Genomic DNA, 16150 nt, shown 5'->3' on the forward strand with positions numbered 1-16150 from the left:
GGATCTGGAGGATATCATCCTGAGTGAGGTAGCCCAATCACAAAAGAACACACATGATATGCACTCACTGAAATTTAGAATATCCAAGATACAATTTTTAAAACACATGAAACTCAAGAAGAGGGAAGACCAAAGTGTGGATACTTTGCTCCTTCTTAGAATGGGGAACAAATACTCATGGAAGGAGTTACAGAGACAAAGTTCAGAGCTGAGACAGACAGAAGGACCATCCAGAGTCTGCCCACCTGGGGATCCATCCCATAAACAACCACCAAACCCAGACACTATTGCATATGCCAGAAAGATTTTGCTGACAAGACCCTGATACAGCTCTCTCTTGTGAGGCTATACCAGTGCCTGGAAAATACAGAAATGGATGTTCACAGTCATCTATTGGATGGAACACAGGGCCCCCAGTGAAGGAGCTAGAGAAAGTACCCAAGGATCTAATGGGGTCTGCAACCCTATAGGAGAAACATTATGAACTAACCAATACCTCCCAGAGCTTTTGTCTCTAGTTGCATATGTAGCAGAGGATGGCCTAGTAGGCCATCAGTGGAAGAAAAGAGGCCCTTGGTCTTGCGAAGATTATATGCCCCAGTACAGGAGAATGCCAGGGCCAGGAAGCGGGAGTGTGTGGGTAGGGGAACAGGGCGGAGGGAGAGTATAGGGAACTTTTGGATAGCAATTGAAATGTAAATGAAGAAAATATCTAATAAAAAATTGTTTTTGAAAAAAAGAAAAAAAGAAGGGATAATTATTGTATGTTGATAAGCAAAACAAAGTCATAGGGGATCCAGATGCCTTGGGTCATTGCGTTTTCCATTTTTTCAGATAGAAGGTTGTTGTGAACCATCAAAGAGAATCTAAAAACTAGCAGGTGATCTTCCTGAGATGGTTCCACCATGGACTGTAAAACTATACTGGATTTTCTCCTTTAGGTACAACCAAGGAGATTGATTTCGTATGAGGAAAGATTCCTGCTATTAATATGTTTTTCTTGTCATTATTAATTATGTATTTTAAAACAATCTCTAGGGATCAACCCACACTTTTGAGCCTATTTCTGTAGAACAACGAATATGTACTATCTTATAGTGACCCTGTATAGAAAAAGATTATTAATCCTTAATGATGAGCATATAAGAAATCATAAATTTATATGAGTAATTATCAAGACCTTAGTAATTGAACTGTTCCTAAGTACTTTCTTATGTCAAATGTAAAATGAGAATTCTGCCAGCAGTGTCATCGGCTCATAGTTCTGTGTACCACTGAACTCTGGCTACAGCTCACTGCCTGCCCAAGCACCAGGACACAACTCTTGCCAAATGGGCTGGGGTTTTTCCTGTGTCTGAACCAGGCACACTTTGAACCACAGCACTTGGCAGGTTTTTGCCTATGGGACATGCCCAAGGCTTTGGTCCCTGCAGGGCAGCCTGCTTTTTGCACAGCAGAAGCTCTAAAGAGGCAGCTGTTCCCAGAAAGTGCTTGCTGTTCCCTGCCTTGACACTGGGGGCTTTCATCAGCGCTAAGCTTAGATTTCAGAAGCCCTTTTGTTGGCTGCAAATGTATCTATGGCACTTCTATGAATGACCCAGGTTCCCAATAATGACACAGAGACTTATTAAATACAGAAGGCATAGACCTTAACTTAGGATGGTTCTCATTAGCTCACAACTCTATTATCCCATGAATAATAATTTAAGTTCTGCCATGTGGCTGGCTACCTCTTATCAGTTTCATATATTTGACTTCCTCCTCCTCTGGGTGATGAAGCTCCCCATGCCTGACTCATTCCCAGAGTTCCTCTCTCTGTCCAGAAGTGCTGCCTTACAAATCTCCCTTTTGTATAGGCCATAGGCTTCTTATTTTAGCCAGTCACCAAGTATGTTAGGCAGACAAAGAAGGAGAGAGACCCAGGTTCTTGCATGAGCGTTGTAAAGATTTCAAGGATTTCCTCCTAAAAGGGGAACGCTTGCTTTTGGTTTAGTTATATTACATAGGAGTTTAATAAGGCATGGATTTCCCTATCCTTGGGGTAATTTTTTAAAGTAATAAATAATAGATCTTTAAGATGAAAAAATAAAACTTTGTGAGGTTTCAGCCAAAATGTCCAGTTTGGACCAGGTACATAAGCTTTTACAGGGAAAAATTAATTCATGAAAATGGATTTCTATTATTTTCTGACTGCCTTAATGTGAGGTTCTTGCAGTAAGTTTGAATGACACAGTAAGAAATGTTATACAGTTACCTTTAAAATTTGTTGTTATTTTAAATTTTTTATTTTAACTTTTGAAATTATAAGTACATCATTTCTTGCTTCCCTTTCCTCCCTCCTAACAGTGCCTTATACCTCTCCTTGTCCCATTTCAAATTCACAGCCTCTGTTTTTAATTAAGTGTGTGTGTGTGTGCCTGTATGTGTGTGTCTGTGTCTGTATGTGTGTGTGTTTATTCCTATACTTGGGAATATATACATGCTCATATATGTAAATGTGTGGAGTGTGTGTGTCTTGTGAGTCTGTGTGTGTCTGTATGTGTTTGTGTTTGCTCCGATACTTGGGAATATGTACATGCTCATATATGTAAATGTGTGGTGTGTGTGTGTGTCTGTGTGTGTGTCTGTGTGTATCTGTGTATTCATATATAGCCTGCTGAGTCTGTATAATGTCACTTGTATGAGTGTTTTGGACCATTTGGTATTGGATAACCAATTGGTGCACTCATCCTTATGGAAAACTATTTCTTCTCTTCCCAGCTTTCTTTAGTTGCCTGTAGTTCCTTAGGTAGTGTGAAGGCCTTTTGGGTTCCCCCACCCTTGTTGACAAGTCTTCAGGTAATTTTAATCAACTTACTCCCTCAGAGCAGTTCTGAAGGATGTCAGAGGAGCAGAGGAGATGAGAAAGGAAGGGGTTAAAGTCTCACAAAGGCATTGAAAAGTTGCCAGAGCCATATTTCTATCATCCTCAAGGTATATATTTTCCAACTTTTAGACAATTCTTTTTATGCAAAATTAGAAAAAATCATCATAATATTCATAGGGCATCCAGCAATACCTGTCTTAAACAAAGCCTGTGATTACAGGTCACCTTCTCCCCCATAATAAACCTCAAAGAATTCTGATAACCACCTTAGTGGTATTTATTGGGCAGTGTTTAACTGTTTTTGTTGTTGTTGTTGTTGTTTTGTTTTGTTTTGGGGGCTTTTGTTTGTTTTTTCACAGAGAAAATAATAGGAGGTTTTTACCCACCTCAGGGCAGACTCTCAGTGTTCAGGCACAGGATTGGGAACACTCTTCCAACATGAGGGAGTGCCACCACCAGCAAATTTCAGTTTTGATGTGTCTGAACCCAGAGTGAGAGCATAAATCAAAAAGCAAAAGAAGAAAGGATAGAATGCCAGCCCTCAGAGCACTCAAATGTCCCTGCTTACAGCAGAGGTCCCATAGACTCCATATTGTACACCACTTTCTGGCCAGTCTCTTTTTCTGCCCTCAGGGTACTCAGACACCATCGTGCACAGGGCTGGCCAGGAATGAAAGAAATTTATCTAGATGTGAGGAAGAGTAGGGTCTCAGCTAGTGTGATCTGGGCAGGAAGAGCCTTCTCTGGAGATAGTTTTCAATGTAACAGTTGTTTTCATTGAGAGTGAACAAAGGCTATATAATTCTTAGAACATCAAGAGGTGTTTGGGGGATGAGTGAAAGAAAGTAGAGTTGCAGTCTAGAAAATACAAGCTCATATATATGACCACCATCATCAGGATGGTGTGAGCTGCTCTGGTCTCAGCATAATTGACAGAGGCCGGGTGCTTGCAATGCTTCATTTGCATGAAGCAGAATCCCAAGTACTAGATGGGTATGTTCTTTTAAGAGACAGGTAGGAAGTTTAACCTGAAACTTGGCATTGAGGCTACATGCCTACCTCAAAAACAGCAGAGGTGGGGATTGTGCACTCTATGTGTGCCAGGTCATGCAGACCCATATCAAGAAGAGAATGAATGGTTCTACTCTTTCACATCTCTGCCTGAAAATACGGGGATTTAGAAACATCTTGAATTCACTCTTGCTCTAATCTGGCTCCTCTGGTTGCACACTAAAAAGCAGAGAGCAAGGATCCTTGGGATCCCTAAGGATCAGTATTAAGGGAGAAATGGTGGGGAAGCTTACAGCCAAAACTTCTTTGACATGCCTCAACCAGAGACAAGTGTTTGCAAAAGAAATGTGAAAGAAAGTACAAATGCAGTCTAGAAGATAACAGGTCACAAATGTGACCACCAGCATCAGGATGGTGTGGGATGCTCTGGTCTCAGCATAGCCTCTGTGGCCCTGAAAGGATATCTGAATGTGCTGCAGTCTCTGGTGGTGTTTTCTCAGGAGAAGCACCATGGAGATATTGGTCCAGACCATGATACTGATGAACATGATGTCATGGGCAAATCGCAAGAAGTTCATGCCTACACTGAAATCAGAGATGGAGCAGACCTGCTTGCCTTTAACATCAGTGTCATTGTGTGTTTTCTGTGGACCAGTTACTTTCATTGGAATGTAAGCATTATTTAAGACACTGAACAACCAACAACTGTAACAAGAATAACTAACAACACTGGTTGCTCTTCCTCTAAGCAAGACCCTACCCCAGTTATGAGGAATAAGGGTGACAAACTGGTAGGCACTGAGGACACAGGTGGAGCACATGTTTGTGCCTCGAGCCACCAAGTACATGAAGTATATAAGTTTACATCTTAAGTCAGTTGGGGTCTTACTTGAATCCAAAACTGCCATATTGTTTGTAAATCCCAAAAGGAGGAGAATGAAGACATTGGCCACGGCCAAGTTGGTTAGAATGACTTGTATGGGCCTCAGCTGAGAGTCAGTCAAGATTGGAGAGAAATTATGGACAAACAGAAGGGCATTGGCCATAGTCCCTGGCCCAACATGGCAAAGAACAAGGATCTGAAGAGCCACTTCCTCCATAGTTGTCAGGGCTTTATTCTGTTCAGTATAGAGATTGCTTCATTGGACGATGGAGTCATGATCAGGTTGGATGTTGCTATCTTTAAGAGTCTTCTCAATTGTCTAAGTTTTACAATGATTTGGATTATTTTATTTTCCCAGGAAGGGCAGCCATGCTTTATCACAATACAGGAGCTCTGACTGGAAAACTTTGCATGAACATTGATCCAGAATATCAACTTTACACTTACTTTACTTTCTCTTCCCTCATTTTGGAGCTGTGTGGTTGATGCAACTGTTTGATGCAATACAAGTTTAGAATTTATAATTTTTTAAATAACATGACTGAAGTATGTCCCCCAAATAATCCATGTGGTTTTGATAATATTTTTATGCTGCTCATCATAGTTATAGAATATAAAATGTTTATCAAAAAGTTACTCATGTTCTCTACACATAGAAGAAACTCTATTACAATACATCGTCTGCATTGTCAAAAATGTCTAAGGGTCCCAAGCATATGATTGATTCATAACTTTCTGAATTTTATCTTCTCTTCTAAGTAATCAGGTGCTTGACACACACATTTATTTATTTTTAAATTTGTGACTCATAATATAACCATTAACACCATCCCCAATAAAGTCTTTGCAAGCAAACATTATCTGAAACTAAGTTTTGAAAGGTTGTGTTTTGTCTTCAACTTACTTGGTTTATTTTGTTTCCATAGGAACAACAAGCCTCCATCCAACAGCTATAAACCTGTCCCCTCACATATATTCTTCACATTAAAGAACACTTTCAAATGAATTCTAAACCATGAAATCGACTTTTTTTTTTAGACTGATGAAATTGTAGACATAATGAGGTAAACCATGGAGACAAAACTGAAACCATCCTAATGATGAGTGTTGTCTTCAGATGATATATTGGGTTGTAGATGGAAGAGAATTTTAAGCAGAACTATATAGTTACAGGAATTTCTCCTACCCAGTCACGGCCAGGGTGGTGCTGCTCACCAGAATGCAGGTCAGCTCCTGAAGAGTTACTGCAGAAACACAGCTCTGACGTTGTATTCCTCTGACGAATTTGTCTGTGTATCTACTTTCTCAGGATTATCTAGAGAAATGCTAACATGTCCCATATTACCAGTGATGTTTTATGCAGATCACTGAAAGAGGCTAGATACCAGAGCTCTAAAATGGACAGTGTCTACCTCTAATGAAAAAAAAAAATTATCCCCAGGACAAATCACCATTTTGACTTTCTGGGAATTAATAATAATGCATAGGATTTTGTTATGTTTTAATGAGTACCTGCGGAGAAGTTAGAAGTTTTCCATGTCTCCTTTGGGAGAATCTAAGTTCTGAATTGGTGTTGTCTTCAGGAGTAGAAAGGAGCCCTCCCAGGGAGATCAAGAGACTTGTTAGTTGTGTTTCTAGGGAGTTCATTACGACATGCGCTTTCACTCTCGCACAATCTTGCTAACATCAAGTTCTTCCAGAGAGTCCACTATCATCTGATCTGGAGTCTCGTATTTTCCTAATTTTGGACAAGGGCGTTTTAGTCTGACAAGTCAAACAACTGAAGCCCCTGTTTCCACCATGAGTCCTGTGTCATTCCAATGTCCATTCATTTTGAGGTGAACTGTGACTCTTTTACTGAGATACTCATGAAGCCATCGGCAAAATAAACTGTGCTATTTTCTATACGATTTTATATGTATAGAATCAGTCCCTCACATACAGGCATGTATTGTACAGTCATTAATCAATATAGGGAATCACTCATGTTCATTGCTGATGCATTCACGATGGCCATGAAGTAGAAAACTTAAATGTCCATCAGGTGATGAGTGGATGATGATAATGTGGTACATTTATAATATTTATAGTATAGTATTTATTTAACTGCTAACCAGAATCAAACTATGAACTTTATAGGTAAATGGATAGTTGAGAAGCCATCAATCTGCATATAACAATACATATGTATGTACATATACAACTTAAGACAAACATTGCTTATTTTCCCAAGTTTGTGGAATTAGCTTTGAATTTTGTGTTAGGTTTGTTTCATTTGGAATACCTGTATAGAGGTCAGGAGTTAAGTAAAATACATTAGATTAAGGGTATTTTGCTAGGCCCACTCATTTTTCAGGATCAAACAGAATAATTTAACATGGAAAGTTAAATTATTGTGGTGGTGAAGTAGAAAGACTGTCTAGAGAAGAGATTATGGGGAGAGTTGTTAATAGTATTTATTTATTTATTTATTTATTTATTTATTTATTTATTTATTTTATACTCCACATTTTATTCCCACCCCAGTCCACCCTCCTACTGCTCTACATCCCATACCTCCTCCCCACCCCTTGTCTCCATGTGGATGTCCCCACCCCCCATGCCACCTGACTCTAAACTCCCTGGGGCTGCCAGTCTCTTGAGGGTTAGATGCATCATCTTTGAATAAGTACAGACCCAGCAGTACTCTCCTGTATGTGTGTTGGGAGCCTCATGTCAGCTGGTGTATGCTGTCTGTTTGATGGTCCACTGTTTGAGAGATCTCGGGGGTCCAGATTAATTGAGACTGCTGGTCCTCCTACCGGATTGCCCTCCTCCTCAGCTTCTCTCAGTCTTTCCCTAATTCAACAAGAGGGATCAGCTGCATCTGTCCATTGGTTGGGTACAAATATCTACCTGACTCTTTCAGCTGCTTACTGGGTTTTCTGGAACGCGGTCATGGTAATAGTGTCAGGCCTTGGGACCTCCCCTTGAGCTGGATCCCATGTTGGGCTTGTCTCTAGACCTTCTTTTCCTCAGGCTCCTCTCCATTTCCATCCCTGTAATTCTTTCAGACAGGAACAATTATGGGTCAGAGTTGGGACTTTGGGATGGCAACCCTATCCCTCACTTGATGTCCTGTCTTCCTGCTGGAGGTGGGCTCTATAAGTTCCCTCTTCCTACTGTCAGACATTTCATCTAAGGTCCCTCCCTGTGAGTCCTGAGAGTCTCTCACCTCTCAGGTCTCTGGTGCATTCTGGAGGGTCCCCCCAACCTCCCATTTCCTGAGGTTACCTGTTTCCACTCTTTCTGCTGGCCCTCAGAGCTTCAGTCCTTATCCCTCACCCAATACCAGGTTCATTGCCCCTAAACAGAAAATCAAAGCCATGTAGTCACCCCTGCCTCCTCATATACCCTTGGAGGGAGTGCTGCTTAAGCCCTGTGTTCTACCCACTCTTCTTTCCTTTTCAAACCAGACTTACACCCCGCTGGGTTACAACGATAGGCAGACCACTATGCCATATCACAGCTTTTTCCTCTCTTCTTCCATCCACATTCCTCTCACTATCAAACTACACTCTCAAGGACTACACTAAAAAAGGCAATAGCATGTAACCTCTTGTCTTCTTCCCCTCAACCCTCTACCAGTCAACAGCTTTGCAATCTCTGCGATTCCTTTCTGAAGGCAACCATAATCTTAATCATCATCATAATAATAATGCCAGTTACACTTCCAGATAACCCTGCTGCCTCCTCCTCTACTTATGACTCTGATATAGGCCTGGAATTCCAGGCATTCCCAGTAAATATTCACCCCACATGAGTTAATCTGTTAACTTAACTCAAAATATTCGGTAGCTCCCGCTGCTGTGGAATTTACGGCATAGCCCAGAACTCTAGGTATCTGCCCAACTCGACTTCTCAAATGTTGGCTTATAGTTATTGAAATTATGAGACTATCAACTCAAATGGATGCATTATAGTTCTTCGGAACCATTACGATCTCAAAAGGAAAGGAGAATGGTACAGATGCACTGTCTGAGGTGTTTTGAGGTGCTTCAAAGTGTTCCAAGCTGTTGACTTACCTTAACATGTTCTTGAAGTACCATGGCATGGATTAAAAGGAAGTTTGGTGAGCGGGATCCACCTAAACGACTCACTAGGAAAGCTATGCGAAATTGTTTAAAAGAACAAGGGGATCAAACAGTGCTCATTCTTCATGCAAAAGTTGCGCAGAAGTCATACGGAAATGAAAAACGATTTTTTTTGCCCTCTTCCTTGTGTGTATCTTATGGGCAGTGGTTGGAAGAAAAAAAAAAGAACAAATGGAATGAGATGGGTGTTCTGAACAAGAGTCTCAACCCTGTGCATTTATTGGAATAGGAAACAGTGGCCAAGAAATGCAGCAGCTGAACTTGGAAGGGAAGAACCACGGTACAGCCAAAACATTGTACATATCTGATTCAGACAAGAGAAAGCATTTCATGTTGTCTGTAAAGATGTTCTATGGTAACAGTGATGACATTGGTGTGTTCCTCAGCAAGCGGATAAAGGTCATCTCCAGACCCCCCAAAAAGAAGCAGTCACTGAAGAATGCTGACTTGTGCATCACCTCGGGAACGAAGGTGGCGCTGTTCAATCACCTTCAGTCCTAGACAGTTAGTTCCAGGTACCTGCATGTAGAAGGAGGGAATTTCCATGCCAGTTCACAACAGTGGGGAGCATTTTACATCCATCTCTTGGACGACGACGACGAGTCAGAAGGAGAGGAGTTCACAGTTAGACATGGCTACATCCATTACGGGCAGACTGTCAAGTTTGTGTGCTCAGTGACTGGCATGGCGCTCCCAAGATTGGTAATTAGGAAAGTTGATAAGCAGACAGACATTACGGGATGCAGACGACCCTGTAATCACAACTCCACACATGTGCATTTTACCTTAAGGATACGGAAAAAATGTATTTGTGCCTTTCTCAAGAAAAAAAGAATCCAATTTCAGGCCACTCCATGTCCAAAAGAACAAAATAAAGAAATGATAAACGATGGAGCTTCCTGGACGATCATTAGCACAGGTAAGGCAGAGTATACGTTCTATGAGGGAACGGGCCCCGTCCTTGCCCCAGTCACTCCTGTGCCTGTCGTAGAAAGTCTTCAGTTGAATGGCGCAGGGACGTAGCAATGGTTGAACTAAAGGGCAAAACTTTACTCCAAATTTATGAGTGTGGTTTGGGGATGTAGAAGCCGAAACAATGTACAGATGTGGAAAGAGCATGCTCTGTGTAGTCCCAGACACTTCTGCATTCCGAGAAGGTTGGAGATGGGTCTGGCAGCCAGTACAGGTTCCAGTAACTTTGGTCTGTAATAACAGAATCATTTACTCCACCAGCCTTACCTTTACCTACGCACCAGAGCCAGGGCCGAGGCCACACTGCAACAATGCTGCAGGAGCAATTCTCAGAGCCAACTCCAGCCAAGTGCCCACCAATGAGTCAAACACAAACAACGAGGGGAATTACACAAACGCCAGCACAAATCCTACCACCAGTGTCACATCAGCCACAGCTACCGTGGTGTCCTAACTACTGTCTTTTTACTGGGACTTAAACTGACTTGAATGCAGCAAAAAGTTGACAGAGAAAGGCAAGGATAAAGTGAACAATCTTTTGTGGTTTCTTGGGGAAACGATTCGTTCCAGGCAACCTATTCAAAACTGCAAGTGCAGAAGCCACAGTACAATGAACAACATCAAAATGCACAGGCTGTTGGAAATTTCAGCTGTCCCTCTCACACACACCCCGTTTTGGTGGTTTTTGGTTTGGGTTTGATTTAATGGTCAGGAAATAGATATGTGACTGGAGCACAGGTTAAGCTGGAAGACACAAACCTAACATAGATTTGTGGACCAAGGGACGTGCATAAGCTTTAGTAGAAGGTACATTTTCACCATGCCTTTTTTATATCACAGCATGTAGTACACCTTGTTACCAAACAGGTTGCGCTCCCCACCCTTTGAGGGTTGGCTCTAAAGCACATTCAGGTTCGAGCCTCACCATGTTTGTTCACTCTGAATACCGAACACTTGGAGGTTCCTGTGGTCTAAGGCTGGAACTTTTTGTTAAGCTGAAGTCTTACGACTTTTTCGTAAGTTGGAACTATTTTGATTTCAGCAAGTCAAATTTTGTAAAGGCCTGCACATTTTTTTTAAGATTATATGAAGTCTGCAAAGGCTTTAAAAATGCCTCCGCCTTGCCTGCAATACATGCAATGTGTGTTAACTGAGTCTGTTCTCAGATACTGTTGGTAGTTATTTCTGTGTTTTCCCTTTTTTAAAGAAATGTAGTTATAGTGGTAATCTAAGAGCTGCTAACAGCTCCATGTGGCCATTTAGTCCTTTCTGAGTTCGTGGCACTGAACACCGCCATTCAAAGGCTGTGCACCTCTGCCTGTTCATCAGTTCATCTGTGTTCCAGGATTTGTTCAGGTTTCCCCGTCCCCCAAATCTTGTACATAACTTGTATTATGTGTAAGTTAAACATGTTTCCATCTCTGCACTTTGGTAATGCCTCGTTCAGTTTCTTGGGGATTGCAGCAGACTCGTTGGGCTACATTTCGTACAAGAACCACATGTGTGATGTTAAAGGACACAGTCTAGTGATGCCATTGTCCTTGAGAAAAAACTACCTCTAGATTGTGGTAAGCTTTTACTGTCCCTTAAAACAGGAGCCACTAGTACCTTATGAATGCAGACTGTAATTTCTATGGCATTTTCTGGTGTCTTTCTGGCTCTCTGGGCTTCTGAAAGTTTTCACGTAGACCCTTAGGCTCCTCTGTCAGGCCATTGCTTTCCAGCGTTGCTGCTTTCACTCGCCGTCTCGCAGACTGTACCACTTTAAGTACCACCCCGAACATCTTTAAACGGCCTCCTCCTTGGCTTGTCAAGGGGAAGGCCACCTGTAAACCATGGTGGTGACAGCCTTCCTGTCCACCCTGGGCTGCGCTGTACCAGCTGTTCTAGCTGATTCTCTTCAGATCTGCTGCAGCTCACCTCCTCCCCACCCCACCTCACCCCTCTAGGCTGTCTCAGTGGTCCAGGGCAGAGCTCACTGTGGCCTTACAGATCTATCTCTGCAGTAACTGTTCTCAAGGTTTCCCAAACACCACTCCTCAGCGGCGATGGAAGCAGCACCCTGCGATCTGTTCNGAGCCTGAGCAGTTTGCAGAGCCGCTGTGCTTTCTGAGGTCCTAGATTCAGGATTTAGTTAAGTCGCTAACTGAGAACAGACGAGATGCTTTTGAAGAACAAACTATTCCTTACCCAGCTTTGTAGCTTAAAGTAAGTTTTCAAGTTCATGGCTTTATTAAAATGAACTTTGACTTTTTAAAATGCTTATATCTCATTTCGGTTCTTTTGTTTATTTTAGTAAGAATTGAAACAGTTAGACTATAAGTTTTTTCCTTGTTTGTTTGTTTGTTTGTTTGTTTTTTACAAAGTTCAAGAATGTAACAATAAAGGCATTTTGCTATGGTTCTATGTCAGATTCCTACCACAGAATAGTGTGAACAGATATGTGTGCTTTACCGCGTTATTGATAGTTCTTTTGTCAGCTGCTTTTATTAAAAGTCCTTTTTGTGGATTTGTAAATCAATTTCAATTAAAAAAAAATGTTCACCCCAGGGGAATATTCCTTACTGCAACACAGGCTGCTTGCAGGAGGCCTCCATATATGGGGGTTTCTGGAGGGGAAACTGGGAAAGGGGATAACATTTGAAATGTAAATAAAATATCCAATAAAAAAACAGAATGGAATCAATTGTAAATCCCTGCCCCCTGCCCACACACACACACACACACACACACACACACACACACACCAAAAAATATTGAATCCACCAGTCTTGGTGGTACCATGCTACTCAAATTTAAAACTCACTTTCAAAATTCCATCAGTGATATCTGGGAGAAATAATGGTGAATGGGAGTCATGAGTAAGCTCTACCCTAATGGCTACACTAAACACCCTGTGGCTGACCAACATGTTTCCTGACAGCTTGGCAATGCTTCCAACACTAACATCCTTCAACAGGAGGATCAAACCCAGAGGGAGGTCCAAGCCGCTCTCTCCTAGCTCCAGCACATCCAATATACAGCCAACCTCCTTTTTCTAACCTTCCACTCCTCTAAATACTTTTTCTGTGCTCTCCCGGCTGCTATTGGAGGCTGTTGCCATTAACATCTGACTTCATGAACCCCTTGGGCTCCTACACACATGGAAGTTGTAAAATAATGTTCTCTTCAATCTACCCTTCCTCCTTTGCCTCTGAGACCCTTCTTTAGATCCCATCCCACATGTTCCCATAATATCATGGTAAACCACCATTACCACCCTTCTCTGTTGCTATAACATTACCAGTTCAGTTTCTGCATTAGCCCTCCTTTTAAGGGTTTCTGGATCCCCATAATGAATGTCTCCAGGTTTATCTCTCTGAGTCTGAAGAGCTTACACTACTTACCTGATTTTTCAGAAATTGGGTGAGGCAGATTGCCAGGAGGAGTAGAGCTCCAGTAGCCAAGGAGGGGAAGAAGCCAAGCTCCAGAGGGTTTGAATATGATGGGAGAGGTGGGAGAAGACAAAAAGAGAAAGAGCTCTTCGTCTCTTCAATCTGATTGGATTTTACCATCCCATCGGGTGCCAAGGGAACCCTCTGAATCAGCCCTGATCCAAGCACGTTATCTGGCCTGCAACTTCCAGAATAAGCTTGCCAGGCCATAGCTTCCACCATGGGAAGTCTTGAGTCCCTCTTTGGACAAATCACTGCCCTACTGAGACTGGCTTTATCTATATAAAACCTCATTAATAACTTAGTCACAATAATTATGAGTTTTAACTCTCCATGAGTCTGAAGAGCTGGTGACAGATGAAAAATGTTTAGCCAGATAATTACTCTTAATGGATATGCATGCAAACATTCTCTTTTGTAAACTTTTATTTGATTTATAACTTGAATTTCTATGTAAACTTGTGATGAACTTTTTTCATGTGATCATGTAATCTGAAAGACATATGAGTGCTGAGGACATAGAAAGAAAAGAACCCTTATTCCCCTTTTTCTAAGCAGAATCCTCTTTTCTTAGACAACTCTCATATGAATCATTTGGAGAGAATTTAGAAATAAAGATTAAAATCACTTTTCTTTTTTATTAATTGATTATTTTATTTACTTACATTTCAAATATTGTGCCCCTTTCCAGTCTTCCCACAGTAAACCTCCATCCCAAACCCCTTCTCCTTCCCCTTTCCCCTAAGAGGGTGCTCCTTCACCCACTCCCACCTCACCCCTCTAGCAGCCCCCTACACTGGGGCAACAAGCCTCCACAGGACCAAGTGCCTCCCCTCCCATTGTTGCCAGATAATGGAATCCTCTGCTATACATGTAGCTGGAGCCATGGACCCACCCATGTGTACTCTCTGGTTGGTGGTTTAGTCCCTGGGAGCTCTGGGTGATCAGGTTAGTTGATACTGTTGTTCTTCCGATGGGGTTGCAATCCCTTTAGCTCCTTCAGTCCTGCCCCTAACTCTTCCATTGGGGTCCCTAGACTCAGTCCGATGGTTGGTTGTGAGTATCCGCATCTATCTTAGACAGATGCTGGTGGGTCCTCTTAGAGGACAGCCATACTAGGCTCCTGTCTGGGAGCACTTCTTGGCATCAGCAATAGTGTTGGGGGCATCAGCAATAGTATCACGGTTTGGTGTCTGCAGATGAGATGGACCTAAGTTGGAGAGGTCTCTGGATGGCCTTTCCTTCAGTCTCTGCTCCACTTTTTTAATTTAATTTTATTTGTAATTCATTTTTAACACTCCATATTCCATTCCCCATCTACCCTCTGACTGCTCCACATTCCTCACCTCCTCTCCACCCCACCCTGTCTCCACGTGGATGCACCCACCCCCACCCCACCTGGCCTCTAAACTCCCTGGGGCCTCCAGTCTCTTGAGGGTTAGGTGCATCTTCTCTGAATGAACACAGACCTGGAAGTCCTCTGCTGTATGTGTGTTAGGGGACTCATATCAACTGGTGTATGTTGTCTGTTTGGAGTTCCAATGTTTGAAAGTTATCAGGGGTCCAGATTAATTAAGACTGCTGGTCCTCCTACAGGATCGCCCTTCTCCTCAGCTTCTTTCAGTCTTCTCTAACTCAACAACAGGGTTCAGCTGCTTCTGTCCATTGGTTGGGTGCAAATAACTGCATCTGACTCTTTCAGCTGCTTGTTGGATCTTTCAGAGGCCAGTCATGATAGATCACTTTTTGTGAGTGTTCCATAGCCTCGGTAATAGTGTCAGGCCTTGGGACCTCCCCTTGAGCTGGATCCCACTTTGGGTCTATCACTGGACCTTCTTTTCCTCAGGCTCCTCTCCATTTCCATCCCTGTAAGTCTTTCTGACAGAAATAATTATGAGTTAGAGGTGTGACTGTGGGATGGCAACCCCATCCCTCACTTGATGCCCTGTCTTTCTGCTGGAGGTGGGCTCTATAAGTCCCCTCTCCCTATTTTCAGGCATTTCATCAAAGGACCCTATGAGTCCTGGAAGTCTCTCACCTCTCAGGTCTCTGGTGCATTCTGGGGGTTCCCCCCCCCAACCTCCTATTTCCTGAGGTTGCCTATTTACATTCTTTCTGCTGACCCTCAGGGCTTCAGTCCTTTTCCCTCACCCAATACCAGATCAGGTTCCCCTCTACCCCCCACTGCCCCACTGCCCCACACCCTGTCCACTTTCCCTCCCAAGTCCCTCCCTCCCTCCCCAAGTATGATTGCTTTCTTCTCTCTCCCAAGTGGGACTGAGGCATCCTCACTTGGGCACTTCTGCTTGTTGAGCCTTTTGAGTTCTGTGGACTATATCTTGTGTATTCTGTATGGGTTTTGTTGTTTTGTTGGGGTTTTTTGTTGTTGTTGTTGTTAATTTCCACCACTTTTTCTTACTGTGTTTCCTTTAGACAGGAAGAATTCTTAACTAAAAAAATTGAGATGGGTGGATGGCCCATCCCTTAACTGGGGTCCATGCCTATCTACTGGGGGTAGTCTTTTCAGAATCTATCTCCCCTCTGTTCATATTTCAGCTAATGTCATCTCCATTGGGTCCTGGGAACCTTTTGGTTCCTTTATGTCTGGGACCTTCTAGTGGTCCCCTCCCCAGTTCCCACCTCCACTGCTACACATTTCTATTGATTCTCTCGACCCTCTTCTCTCCTGTCTCTTCGCATACTTGATCCTGCCTACCTGTCTTTTTTCCCTACTCTCCTCTCTCCTTCTCAGGTCTCTCCCTCCCCTACCTCCTGTGATTATTTTGTTCCCTCTTGTAAGTAGGATTGCAGCATCCACACTTTGTTCTTCCTTCTTGTTAAGCTTCACATG

At 42.6% G+C, this 16150-nt stretch overlaps 2 pseudogenes across 1 annotated transcript; one reads left to right on the plus strand and one right to left on the minus strand.

Moving 5' to 3' along the window:
* LOC110339007 lies at nt 1-8100 on the minus strand (annotated as a pseudogene).
* A 586-nt stretch (nt 8101-8686) lies between these two features.
* LOC110338861 lies at nt 8687-10423 on the plus strand (annotated as a pseudogene). The gene has a single exon (XR_002381317.1). The product of XR_002381317.1 is annotated as a recombining binding protein suppressor of hairless-like (transcript).
* Nucleotides 10424-16150: the final 5727 nt, after the last annotated feature.

This window comes from Mus pahari, chromosome 22 (genome assembly GCF_900095145.1).
Source record: "Mus pahari chromosome 22, PAHARI_EIJ_v1.1, whole genome shotgun sequence".
NCBI classification, from domain to species: domain Eukaryota; kingdom Metazoa; phylum Chordata; class Mammalia; order Rodentia; family Muridae; genus Mus; species Mus pahari.